Source organism: Neomonachus schauinslandi, chromosome 7 (genome assembly GCF_002201575.2).
Source record: "Neomonachus schauinslandi chromosome 7, ASM220157v2, whole genome shotgun sequence".
NCBI lineage: Eukaryota > Metazoa > Chordata > Mammalia > Carnivora > Phocidae > Neomonachus > Neomonachus schauinslandi.
The window spans coordinates 6403892-6416389 of NC_058409.1; the positions used below are offsets into that span (position 1 = coordinate 6403892).

Consider the following 12498-nt stretch of genomic DNA (forward strand, 5'->3'; position numbering starts at 1 on the left):
AAATCATTACGTGAACATTCACACAGTGGAACATTATCACGTTCTTTAGCTGTAAAAAGGGAATCCTTTTCAAGATGTATTGTGAGGTGAGAAAAGCGAGGTGCTGAAAAATGTAGACTGTACTACCATCTGTAAAAAAGGGGGGTGTTAGATGTATTTGATAACTTTGTCGTCCTGTATTTACTCATATAAAATAAGGGTAATAGTCCCTATCAGAGGGTTTTGTGAAATTAGAGTTAATATAATTTCAAAGCGATTAGTATGTTGCTTAGCACATAGTAACTGAGTTCAGTGCCGTCGGTTCATTCAACACCTTCTGAGCTGGGCACCACGCACGCTACGTGCCCAAACTACTACGTCGAGGTCTGTATGCACGAGTCCCAGTCTAAGGGCAGGGGCTCAAACTGGGTTTGTGGTATTCATTTTACTTGAGAGAATCCCATCCAGGCTGTAGAACTATAGATGCCGCTTTGGTACGCAGCGCATCTCTGTCAAATTATTTTGGCGATAGAAATAATACCTGAGGCTTTTGAAAATTTTCTCCTTTAATTAAAAAAGAAGGGAAAACCTGCAGGGGCAGTTACAGGAACGTAATTCATGTGCAGAATTGCCCGTGAGTGCCGGCCGCTGCGGGATGCCAGGGCTGCGTACGCAGAACTAACCCTGTTCAGGAGGCGCTTTCGCGCCAGTGGGGAAACTCCCAGTGGACGCCTGCGTCCTCAGAAGGGTGGCCGAACACGCCAAAACCAGTAATCCTCGTGGGTGAACAACCATACGAGGCCATGCCAAGAGAAGTGTGGCCACCAGACCAGAACACAGCTCAGCCGCCAGCGCAGGGAACGTCCGCCGCTTGGAACTGTGGCTTAGCTCAACCCAGTCATTCCCCGCCCTGCGTAGCTTCAAGGTGGTGTTGGTCAAAATTAGCTGGTGTGGGTTTCCGTAGTGTAGTGGTTATCACGTTCGCCTCACACGCGAAAGGTCCCCGGTTCGAAACCGGGCGGAAACAACTTTTGGTCTGCGTTTCATTTCTGCGGTCACTTCATCCACGCCTCTCTTGCACCCCGAGGAGACTGGGGGGGGGGGGGGCTGTGGTCACAAAGAGGGAAGGACGTGTATGGCCATCTCTTTTTCTTGGAGACAGGCAGTAAAACGGGACAGCAACAGCACAGAGCTCAGAACACGCCCTCCATAGATGTTCCGGTATAAATTCAGGTCTCGCTCCTCAGCTAATCTCTTCCTCTTCCCTGCAAGAGCCCGCAGAGCCACCTCTCCCGGGTTGAGGGAGCGTAGGCTTTGGATCCTCCAGCCCTAGTCACTAGGACAGTCAGACACACAGTAGGTGCTCCATATTTGCATAATTGCTTTTAAAAGTGCGCCCTCATCCCTGCACGTGCATTTCAGTCTTCTGGGATAGAATAGGAGCTATGTGTAGGTGCCCGGCTAGCTCAGTCGGTAGAGCATGAGACTCTTAATCTCAGGGTCGTGGGTTCGAGCCCCACGTTGGGCGCAGGCTCTTTTGAAAAGAGGGGAAAAAAAAAAAGAACTTTTGATGCAGTCAGGCAGCAAGGTTCTCTCCAGACCGACAGCGGGTGGAACTCGGCATTCCTGGCGGGGCGCGCGGAAACTGGGCTGGTGGTTGCCAGTAGCCCAACAAAAGACTGAAAGGCCCTCGCTTGGCTGAAAGGCAGTGAGGGAGGGGTGGATGCCAGCGGACAAGTTCCCCGGAGGGCCTGCTGCTCGGGCCACCATTCCGCTCGCGGAAATTCGACTGCCCACGGTCAACGCGTATTGGGCGCCTTCTGTTGACCAGACTGCCAGTCGGGTGTCCGCGGCGCGCTGCGCGGGAGGGGAGGGTGCAGCGTCGCTTCCGGAAGCTGCCGGGGGGACCCAACGGCCGCCGGATTCGCGACCACTTTTTCTGGGTGACTTAGAGGCTAAGCATTCTTGCGCTGTGGCCGCCGCGGTCGGGTTTTTTTTCCGGTGAGAAAAGAGTATTCTTCGTAATCTGAGACCCTCATCTTCAGTATATTCCTCTTTTTAAGAGTCCATCTTTTGTGAAATGTTGCCCCACACAGAGAGGAATGTAAAAATATCCTTTATTTTGGAACACCCTAACATGAACATCCTCAGTTTACTGGTCTTGTCAGGAAATGCTTCCTTAACTTCAATTGAACTGCTTTTTTTTAGTCCTGCAAATTCAGCCCTTTTTCTGTTTTCCGTATGTAGAAGTCTCCCTTAATACACGCCAGATTGCAAGAGAAGTCTATTAGTCATGTAAAGCTCGTTTATTGAACTTGCTAAGCAAAGGATTGAATCGCCTTCAGTCTGAGAAGTGTGTCCAAGACAGGAATTAGGGAAAGTTTAGCATGACACCGTATAAGGGCAGTCTAGACAGGAATTGGTCAAAGTTGGTAAAATAGAAGGATTTGCTGGTACAGTCCTACCTCAATCATGTGAAACTTATGGTTACTATGGTCCTAATATGGTCTTATCTTGGAATTAAAGGGTCTAAATAAGCTTGTGTCCCAGGAGTTTCAACTTTGACATTTTCGCTTGCACAAATACTTATGGATTCGTTTGCAAATTGTAGTTTCAGGGCCTTTTTTTTTTAACCTCCTTCACTGGAAATGGAAAACATCCTAAAAGATCCTGGCTTTCATTAAGGGGAAGCCAAAGTGAACAGGCTTCTTGTTGCCATCTCCCAACAAGCTAGGGGCATCCCACCGGAGTTTTTTGCTACAATTCCTGCTTCTCTTTCCTCTCCACCACTTCCACAGTTGCCCCTCTAGCCAGGCCCAATTTGGAATCCCCTTTGGTAAGTGATCTGCTGCTCTTAACACAAAAGAGTCAAGAGTTGATCAGTTCAGACATTCAGCAAACACAAGGAAAGTAGGATTTTTGCCTTTCTCCTGCTTGGCGATGGAGGCAGAAGGACTCTATCTGATTTACATTTCAGAAGGATTCCTTCAGGAACGATGAGCAGAATGTGTGATGGGAGTAAGACTGAGTCATAGAGAGGAATTGGATGTACACAGCCATGGTCTAGACCGGAAGCAGCTAGCACAGCAGTGGGGAGGCAGCAGCCAGATGGGAGAAGGGGGTGAAGGAGCTAGGTGCACGGTTTATACCTGGGCAGGAGAGGGAGCTCCCCGGTTTCTGCTTTAGATAGTTTAGTAACAGAAATCAAAGACTGAGTGTAGGAGTAGGGGCAACACTGACCCCACCTTTGGCCCTCCATCCTCTTCAAGCCAGAGCAGTGACCTCCCTCCCACTACATGTTCCAGGCCTGTGGAGGTTAATGTGTGCCGTGACATGGAATGCGGGAAGGCTTGTTCTGATCTTCCCTAAAGTGGCACGCAGAAGGCCCCACTTTAGGTAACTACCCTATGACCTCACCACCATACTCCTCATTCCATAAAATCTAGGGATTAAGGTTGGACTGGGTGGAGAATAGCTGTGGAGAATGACCCGGCACCGCCTGGATGGTTTGTCCCCACCCATACTCCCTGTCAGTAAGTTACCCTGAATAAAACTCTGTGTACGATATGGAGTGGCTTGCTTCATTTTTTCCCTCTTAACGTGCCTTCTCAGTCCAGAAGGTACTTCACTGACTCTCCTCCACCTTCTAACACTGAGGAGTGGGGTGGGGGGCTGAGAGAGAAGTAATGAGTTTACTCTTGAACAGGTTGGGAGATGTCTAAAAGGACATGTCCAAGATATGTGGATCTGAAGCTTGGGGAGCACTGTCATTGCTGGAGCCACAGACGGGCAGGGTAGAGGTTGGGTCAAGCTGTCAATCGCAATTGACTCTCCAGGGAGATAGCCTTGGGTAGACAGATGGAGAAGGAGTCGGAATAGGAGTAAAGCTAGCAGTGAAGCTTCCACTGAGGTCAAGAAGTTAAGATGTGCAAAAAAAAAAAAAAAAAGGAACAGATCAGTAGAGTCAAATTCCATACGCGGTCTAGTAAAGGAAGGTGGCAAGGCCTCTATGGATTGGGCCACCTGCAGGCACCTGGTGACCTTGATCAGAGAACTAGACTCGGACAAGAGGACCTCCCGCCAAGTGGTCTGGTGGAGAGGGGCTTACAAGCTGAAGACACTCAAGGATCCCAACTCAGCAGGACTCAGCCTCCATTCCAATTCCTGGCTCCGCAGGTCTTCCAGAATCAGTGTAGGCAACCGAAAAAATATTTGGCAATATTAAATCATCAATACTAATCTTACATTTGCATATATAGAGATCTACATATACCATGTGTTAAGCCTCATCCCAATTCTGGACATTCAATGCTAGTATTGATTGGTTTTATTTTTAGAAAATATTTTAAAGATTTAATTACATTTCAAAATTTAAATTTTCAGTTTTATTTAAATAACAATGACTTAGAATTTGATATTTCAATTTCCTTTTTATGTTTAATAGATAATTCCACATAATTTAGAAGAAACACAATCATTTTGAAAGCATATGTAAAACTAATTTTTGGCTTATTTATATGTACATTTTGACGAAATATATTCAAATCTTGTATTCTTTGAATGTATTTATCATTTCCTTAATCCTTTAGATCTTTAGTGTCAATCCAGCACAAAATGGGTGAAAATTTAAACCCTCCAGCTGTCTCGCTAAAAGAGACAAAATGGAGAGAATTATCTAGTCTCAAACCTCCAAAGCCACATTTACCTTCCTTGCTGCGAGGCCTGCTACTTTCATTCACTGTTTTGTTTTTAATTGCTGAATATGACTGGTTTCCCGACCTACTAATGGGTCGCGCTCGGCAGTTAGACAACAATATTTCCGGGGGCCCACGTACAATATTTCCAAGGGCTCTGCCTCGCAGGTAGGGTGAAGAGACCCGGGCAGTGCCCATGACTACAAGTCTTACAAGGATCCTGGAAAAAAGCTCTTTTGTTATCTGTTTCCGTAGTGCAGTGGTTATCACGTTCGCCTACTACGTTAAAGGTCCCCGGTTTGAAACGGGGCGGAAACAATTGAAATAAAGTTGGCTGTTTTCTTCTTGTTGTTTTTTTTTTTTCTTTTATCTCAAACAGTTTAATTGAATTTGTCTACTTCAGTCATCTGTCTTTGGAATGTATGTCCATATATATATATGAATACTCTTTATAGTTTTACACATACTCTTGTCTTTTCTAATTCATGACCAGTTCACTTTAATCAATATAGTCCAGGTCTCTAGGTCTGTGGTATAAGAAGGTGGTCTATGTCTTTAGAGCATTCCTTCAAACAACTTAGAATCCTGGCCGGTTGAAAGGCAACAAAAGGCAGGAATGCCACGCAACCACCCATGAAATATTAAAAAGCGCAAGCAGGAATGAGCTGGAAATATTTGGTGGAAGTCAGGCCAGGGAAAAGTATTCACAGGGAAGATCGTAGCGGTGGTGATGACCGCGCCATGTACAACGCACTGTGTTGAGGGTGTCCGGTCCTGGTTTAGGTGTCTGCCTCAAAGAAACCTAACAGTCCTGGGAGGTACGTAATACTGTTTACAGGTGACGCCGCTGACGCACAGACACGTCACAGAAGGTGAGGAAACTTGCGGTACAGAAATGGGAGCTCAAGGATGGAGAAGAGGGAAAGAAGCGGGGCACCGAGAGAAATGCAAGCAAGCACAGCGAGGAAACAGCTTTGGTTCTGCTCGGGACTGTCAGTGATTGGCTGCGTGGACCCAAAGGCGATGGCGGCAACTCCACACCGCGGACACTACCACGAGCGAGTTTAAATTCTTCTCCCCTGACTGGTTTCACTCCCAGCTCGGGGCCTCCCATCCACCTGTCCTCAGGGGGGTCACCTCTGCTCCTCCAAGTGGCGCCCTACTGTTCGCTCCCTGCGTGCCCCCTAAGACACCCACCTGGTGTCTACCCCGCATTCCTCCCACTGTCCAGTGCGTCCTCAGTGGCGGAGAGCAGTCAAAAGGACCATCAGTCTCTCCAGAGGTGTCTCGGCCAGCCTCTCCACCGATCCTCACATGCAGCTTGTTGGCCTCAATCAAGCCTGTGGGATGCTGCACGTGTGTTGGGAAGCAGGCTCCAGAGTTCAAGGGGAAAAGGCAGTGAAGTCTTCAGAGAAGCAGCCCAGCGGCGCTCCAGGGCCCCCAGCCCAGTGCTCCTGGCTTGAGAGATGTCGGTAGAGACGCACACCTGTGAACCTCTGTAGTGCAGCTTGCTTTCACGCCTGGAAAATAGGGCTCATGCTTTCACACCTGACGGAACACACTTTTTACATTTTTACACATTTGACAAGCAACTTCTTTCCCAGCACTTCTATCAAACTGGGAAGCCAAATAAAACATCAAGGTTGTAAATCACATTGCCTTTAAAGTTTCACACATCTTAAATGCAGACAAAGCATAACCAAAAACAGCATAAAGTACTAAAAAAAAAAATCAACTTCATGCCCATTTCTTTATCATTGCTCTTTCATACTTATTTGTATACTTTCCCAGAATTTACAGATGTAACACCCAACCAGGAAGGCTAGGGACTAACCATGGAACTTAGAGACCCAGAGGACTGAAGAGTGAAGGATTCTGGACCTCACCTGGAGAATTCTGCTGCTGCTGCTGCTGACCCAGTTTCTTTTGTGTTTTTTGTTTGTTTTGTTTTGTTGTTTTGTTTTGATTTGTTTTTCATGTTTTACTGAGTTGAGGTGAGTCAGTCAGTACATGCCCCTCACCCCAGGCTCTGTACTGCCAGAGTGTCTCCCTTACTTCCTCCAAACTAACTTCCTTGGTGGCCCCAGAACTCTGGGAGGTCAACTCCATCACTCAGTTACTCTTGCCAGAAGGATTTTGGTTTGTGCCTCAGCTAACCGAAGAGTTTTCATCCCTGCTCCTTGTGGACACAGTAAACAAATCCAAAGCAGCACAGCGAACACCAAAAAACCAGCTGGGTTGGGCAACAAGCTCCACAGGAAGCTGTCCGGTTTTCTTTTGGGTTACACTTAATGCTAACTTGTCATTCTGGGTTTAAAGCTTTCCTGGATTCATCTTATTTCAATTAATGCTAACTATTATTCTCTTACTGATGCTTAAATTGTAGCTGCTTGTCAGTGGGAGCCCCTTCACATTGGCTCCTTTATCTTCAGCATTGCCCCAACAATTTGAAAGCATCCTTGTTTCCTGGCAGCAACTCGCGCTTTGGACCCATCTGTAATTTTTCCTGCCTTAGGACGCAGAAGAATGTACAGGGAGCTTCTTCTTTTTTTTTTTTTTTTTTACAGTGAAGAGTAAAAGAAAAAGCCAAATCTAAGTGCCAGGACAGTGCATGGAACCCAAGGTCTCTGGCTCCCCCTCTTCCGAATACCCTAGGAAAATAGTTTTAAGGACATGAGTTAAGACTGAGGGTTCTATTTAATTGTAGCTCTTGCTAGATCTTTACATTTTTTTCAAGTAAGCCTCAACATCGTTACTGTACAAAATTATCTACCTAACTTTTTAATCTCTCACTCATTCCTTTTTGCTTTATTTAAAAAAACCTTTTTATTAGGAAATTTGAAGTAGAGATAATGGTATTAGGAAATGCCAAGTACCCATCCTCCAGCTTCAATTTTCTCTCTTCCACAATCCCAATTTTATCTCTAACCCCATCACTTCCCACCCTACTGGCTCTATCTCAGAGGGTGATAAGGACTGTGAGAAAATTAATGAGGGAGATCTGATTGAGTGGCAAGCAAACAGAGAAGGGCTAAGAAAGATGTATCGGAAGAGGTGACAATGAGCTTAGGAAAATAAAAAGAAGCCAGTCTTTCAAAGATCCAGGGAAGAGGCCTTTGGGAGAGGGAGCAGAGGGTTTGAAGGCTTTGAAGTAGGAGTGTGCTTGGTGGGTTCAAGGAGGAAAGGAAGATCCGGAACTTGGAGGATAAGGAGCCACAGCCATATCTCCTTGGCTCTGCATTCTGATGACTCCATCTACACCAGTTGCTGTTTTTGTGGATAGAAAAATGTATGGAGGACACTGGATCTATAGTCTTAGAGGACTCCCGGGCTAATGAGAACTACAGTAGGACCTCAAGGTGGCGTTTTTAAGGACAGCTGAATGAACACATAGGCTCATTCAGAAGATTGCAAACAGACAATACACCTGGTGTTTCTAATTGCTATGAGTTGGTGGTTAAAGCAGGGAGACCACAGCAGCAACCGAGTTTCAGGTACAGGCTCTGCACTCCAGCTGTGACCTAATCAGTGCCCCCCTCTCCTCCACACTCAGTGAGGGTTCAGAGAGCTAAGTCCATAATAGTCATCTGGAATGTCTAAGAGAAAATATCACCAGTGGCTCAGATGTTCAGAATGACGCCTTTCGATAACCATAATTCATGGAGGAACTAGTGAAGGAACTAGTTAAAGGAACTAGTGATTGTTCCTATTCCAGAAATTGCTAGTTTGATAAGAAAAACAACAATATTTGTAAGTTGAATTTCAAACCATGAGAAAAACTAGGCTTTAATATTTACAACTAGATAAATTGTATATTAATTACACAACAAGTTTGTATTCTTTTCCATGTTAAAAAACCTTCCTTAGTCCTTAGACATTAAACATCTCAAATGACAACAGAGAGAGTTTCCCAAAATATCCAGTGATTTTAATCCAGTTGGTCCTGACACAGAATGGAAGAGCAGGTCATTCCGGGTCATCTATTTGGCCACTCTTCCTTTAGCATGCAGTTCTCCAGAATTAGGTTGCTCTGGTTGACATTTTGTCTTCCTATTTGCCCCAAATTTATATTCCCCAGGACATCAGCATGTGACTGAGACTGGCCTTTTATTTAGGGGACTTTGTGCCCTTAAACAAATGTGATATAATATAAACAGCAATGAAATAACAGGGTAGCATTTGATGATGGTTGAACCATTTCTCCTGATGCTACACAGACCCTAGGAGAATGACTTTGCCAACTCTAGTAAAGGGAAACCACTGACCATTAAAGAAAGAGCTGATATTGGAGTATTTTTAGACTAATTAGAAAATAGCCATTAATATCTTAAACCTGGAGATAATTTTCTGTTTCAAATGAGGTTTTAAATAAAAATATTCAAGTGGATGGTTGATAATTTATATGTAAATTCTATATAATTATCATAAACCACAAACCACATGCATGATATAATAATTTAAATATGCCCCATATGACATCAAGACCAAGTAGAAAATCACATACAAATTTAACTTCTTATATTTGATTGGATTCTTTCTGTCAAAGGGAAAAAATCCACAGAATAAGAAATAACTGAGGGGACACCTGGGTGGCTCAGTCGGTTAAGTGTCTGCCTTCAGCTCAGGTCATGATCTTAGGGTCATGGAATCGAATCCCACATTGGGCTCCTTGCTTGGCAGGGAGCTTGCTTCTCCCTCTCCTTCTGCTGCTCCCCCTGCTTGTGCTCTCTCTCTGTCAAATAAATAAAAACTAAAAAAACAAAAACAAAAAACAAGAAATAACTGAGTAGGCCTTTCCAATGATATCATGGCTTTGCAAATGAAGAAAACATGATAGCCTTCACAGAGACAAGCCTGAAAAAGAAAAAATAATGTTGTCCTATAGAATTGGATTAGAAGCCATAAATAAGAGTGACACTGTGATCTTCAGAAACTTTTCCCTGAGTATGTTCCTGTGAGGGGCAGAAGGAAGGTCCCTCTTCCTGTCAGGCAGTGCCCTGTAGGCCCTGCAATGGATATCATCTTATCTTGTAGGACAGGCAGTTAGGGAATTTTAAGGGGGGGGTGGAGTCATGTTAGATTTGTTAAAGCAGCCCATTGCCACCAAAGCGGTGGAGAAAAAGGCAATCTGGTTCATGGCTGGTAGGAAAGAATATCAATCAGCCTGTAAGATCTACAGTCCTCTACTCCTCACTCCAACTACAGTGAGTGATTTGTCTATTTCCATAAAGTTACAATCACATATAAACCTTGACACAGCAATCTCACTTCTAGAAATTTACCCCACAGATATGAGTGCAAAATAACAACACTACATACTTATTAACTGCAGAATTGATTATAATAACAAGAGATTGGAAACAATATAAATGTCCATCAGTAGGTGATCTGTTAAATAAACTATGATTCATCTACAGGTGAATATTATGCAGCTGCAAAAAAAAAAAAAGACTTAGAAAATTTCCTACATCTTGAGATGGAAAGATCTCCAAATATAAGAATTGTAATTATCTTTTCGTATAAAATAGAAGAAAATAGAAATATATTTGCATCAAAAGATATATAACTGTGCAAGAATGTATACACAGGTACAAAAGTTGTTACCTAAGGAGGGAAGATGACAGATGCTTTTCACTGAATATTTTTATGTATGATTCAATTTTTGAACAGTACAGTGTATAACCTACTCAAAAGATGTTTTAAAAACTTATTTTGTGGAACTCTGTGGAAAATGCTATGGTGATTCTTCAAAAAATTAAACATAGAAATACCATATGTTACACTGGAATTAAAATTAGAAAAAAACATAAGAAAAAAAAGAAATACCATATGTTCTGCAATTCCACTTCTAGGTATAGCCTCAACAGAGGTGAAAACAGGAACTCGAAAAGATATTTGCACACCCATGCTAATAGCCACATTATTCACAAAAGCCAAAAAGGTAGAAGGAACCCAACCAAGTGTTTATAGACAGATGAAGGGTTAAAAAAAATGTAGCGTGTCTATATATATATATAATGGAGAGTAGTCATAGAGATAGTAGAATGGTGGTTGCCAGGGGCTGGAGGAAGGACAGAATGGGGAGTTAGTATTTCCTGGGTGGATTTGCAGTTGGGGAAGATGAAAAAGTTGTGGAAATGGATGGTGGTGATGGTTGCACAACTGTGTGAATGTGTGAAAAGCTACAGAACTCTACATGTAAAAATTATTGAAACGGTAAGTTTTATTATGCATATTTTAATAATTTTTTTAAACTAATAATTTACATATATTTATATAAAATTCATTTCGTTAGCAGTAAATCATAAATTAATCAACGAACAAAGGTATAGCCACAAAAAAAGTCCACTTGAATACCGCACACAAGAAATTTGCAGAGTAGAATTTCTTTATTTGTCCCAGAGGGAGTCAAGGAATGAACCAATTGTCCTTAATTGAGGATGAAGAACAAAAGTAGAGCCCACGCCCAACGTGGGGCTCGAACCCACGACCCTGAGATTAAGAGTCTCATGCTCTACCGACTGAGCTAGCCGGGCGCCTACCGCCTAGGTTTCAACATTTCTTACTTCAAGGTAGGATTCAGACTATATGCGGCTCCAAACTCAGAAATAGGTTTCTTTGCAACAACCAGCCGCCTGGCAGACCCAGAAACTCAAACTCCGCAGATAGTGCCTGACCGCCCCTCCCACCTAAGTCTGTTTTCTGCTTGCTCTGCTTTGCCAGCTACCTAACCTTTTTCCATTCCCGGAAAGTGCAGGGCGCAAAGGAGGGAAAACATGAGCAACCTAATGCCACTGGCACGCTCACCTTGTGATATTTTAATCAGGAGTTTAGAGGTAGGGTCTGGGCATTGGAGTGGGTGGGTCCCGCCACGGCCCCTTCTGATCTGGGCAAACTCCAAAATACGGGATTTTCCCCCAGGGCTCTGCAAACATTCAGCGTTTGAAAATTTAGTAAGGATTTTAAAAAAAAAAAAAAAAAGGAAGACGCAAAGCCGTCTTGGAGATGCCGGGGATCGAACCCGGGGCCTCATACATGCAAAGCATGCGCTCTACCACTGAGCTACATCCCCACCTTACGCGAGCGTTCTCTGAACATTCCCTTGGCTGCTTATTAGTATAGGGAGGGGGCGTGCAAACAGCCTGATAGAGACAAGCCAGATGTTTGCAAAGCCGGTCGGGCAGCGCCAGAGCTGTGGTTGAATCCTCTACTGACTCCAGGCGAGCGGATCTCCTCTGAGGGACACTGGCGGGGAGAACAGGGCCGGAATAAACCCCTGAAGGCAGCAGTGGAAAACGTAGGAGAAATCATCAGGCACGATGCCCCCAAATGAACTGTGAGCCGAAAAAGGAAAGTAAGGAAGACTGTGCGCAGGCTGCTACGTTTGTTAAACAAGAAGAAGGGGAGTGTAGCAAACTATATAATATTTGTATAAAATAATTCAGAATCGCTAAGTTGATCGCTTGGGATGAGGAGGAGACTAGAGCGTAGACCATAGGCACCTTTTTCGCTGTGAACCACTCTGCATATCTGAATTTCGAACCACGTTTAAATCAATTCAATCCAAGAAAAGTTTACCCATCACTTCCTGTGCAACAAGAACTGCTCTAGAAATCTGGGGGTCCCAACACGAACAAAACTGACACAGTCATCTCCTCTAACAGCTCAAATTCCAGAGGAGGTAAAGTGTTAGAGAAAATAGAGCCAGCTTGAAGGACAGAGTGTGGTAAGAGGCGATTTTAAACAGTGTTGTCAGGGCAGGCTTCACTGAGAGGGTGACATTTGGAACAAGACTTGAAGGAGGTGGGAAGTAAGCCATGCAAGT

General features: G+C 44.2%; 1 protein-coding gene and 4 non-coding genes across 5 annotated transcripts in view; 2 read left to right on the forward strand and 3 right to left on the reverse strand.

Moving 5' to 3' along the window:
- RASGEF1C (RasGEF domain family member 1C) overlaps positions 1-12498 on the reverse strand; it is an 838438-nt gene that overhangs the window by 736221 nt on the left and 89719 nt on the right. The gene's annotated exons all lie outside the window — the stretch shown is intronic.
- Positions 934-1006, forward strand: TRNAV-CAC. The gene has a single exon. It is a non-coding gene; the product is annotated as a tRNA-Val (tRNA).
- Positions 1435-1507, forward strand: TRNAK-CUU. Its single transcript has one exon. It is a non-coding gene; the product is annotated as a tRNA-Lys (tRNA).
- On the reverse strand, positions 11137-11209 carry TRNAK-CUU. The gene has a single exon. It is a non-coding gene; the product is annotated as a tRNA-Lys (tRNA).
- On the reverse strand, positions 11674-11745 carry TRNAA-UGC. The gene has a single exon. It is a non-coding gene; the product is annotated as a tRNA-Ala (tRNA).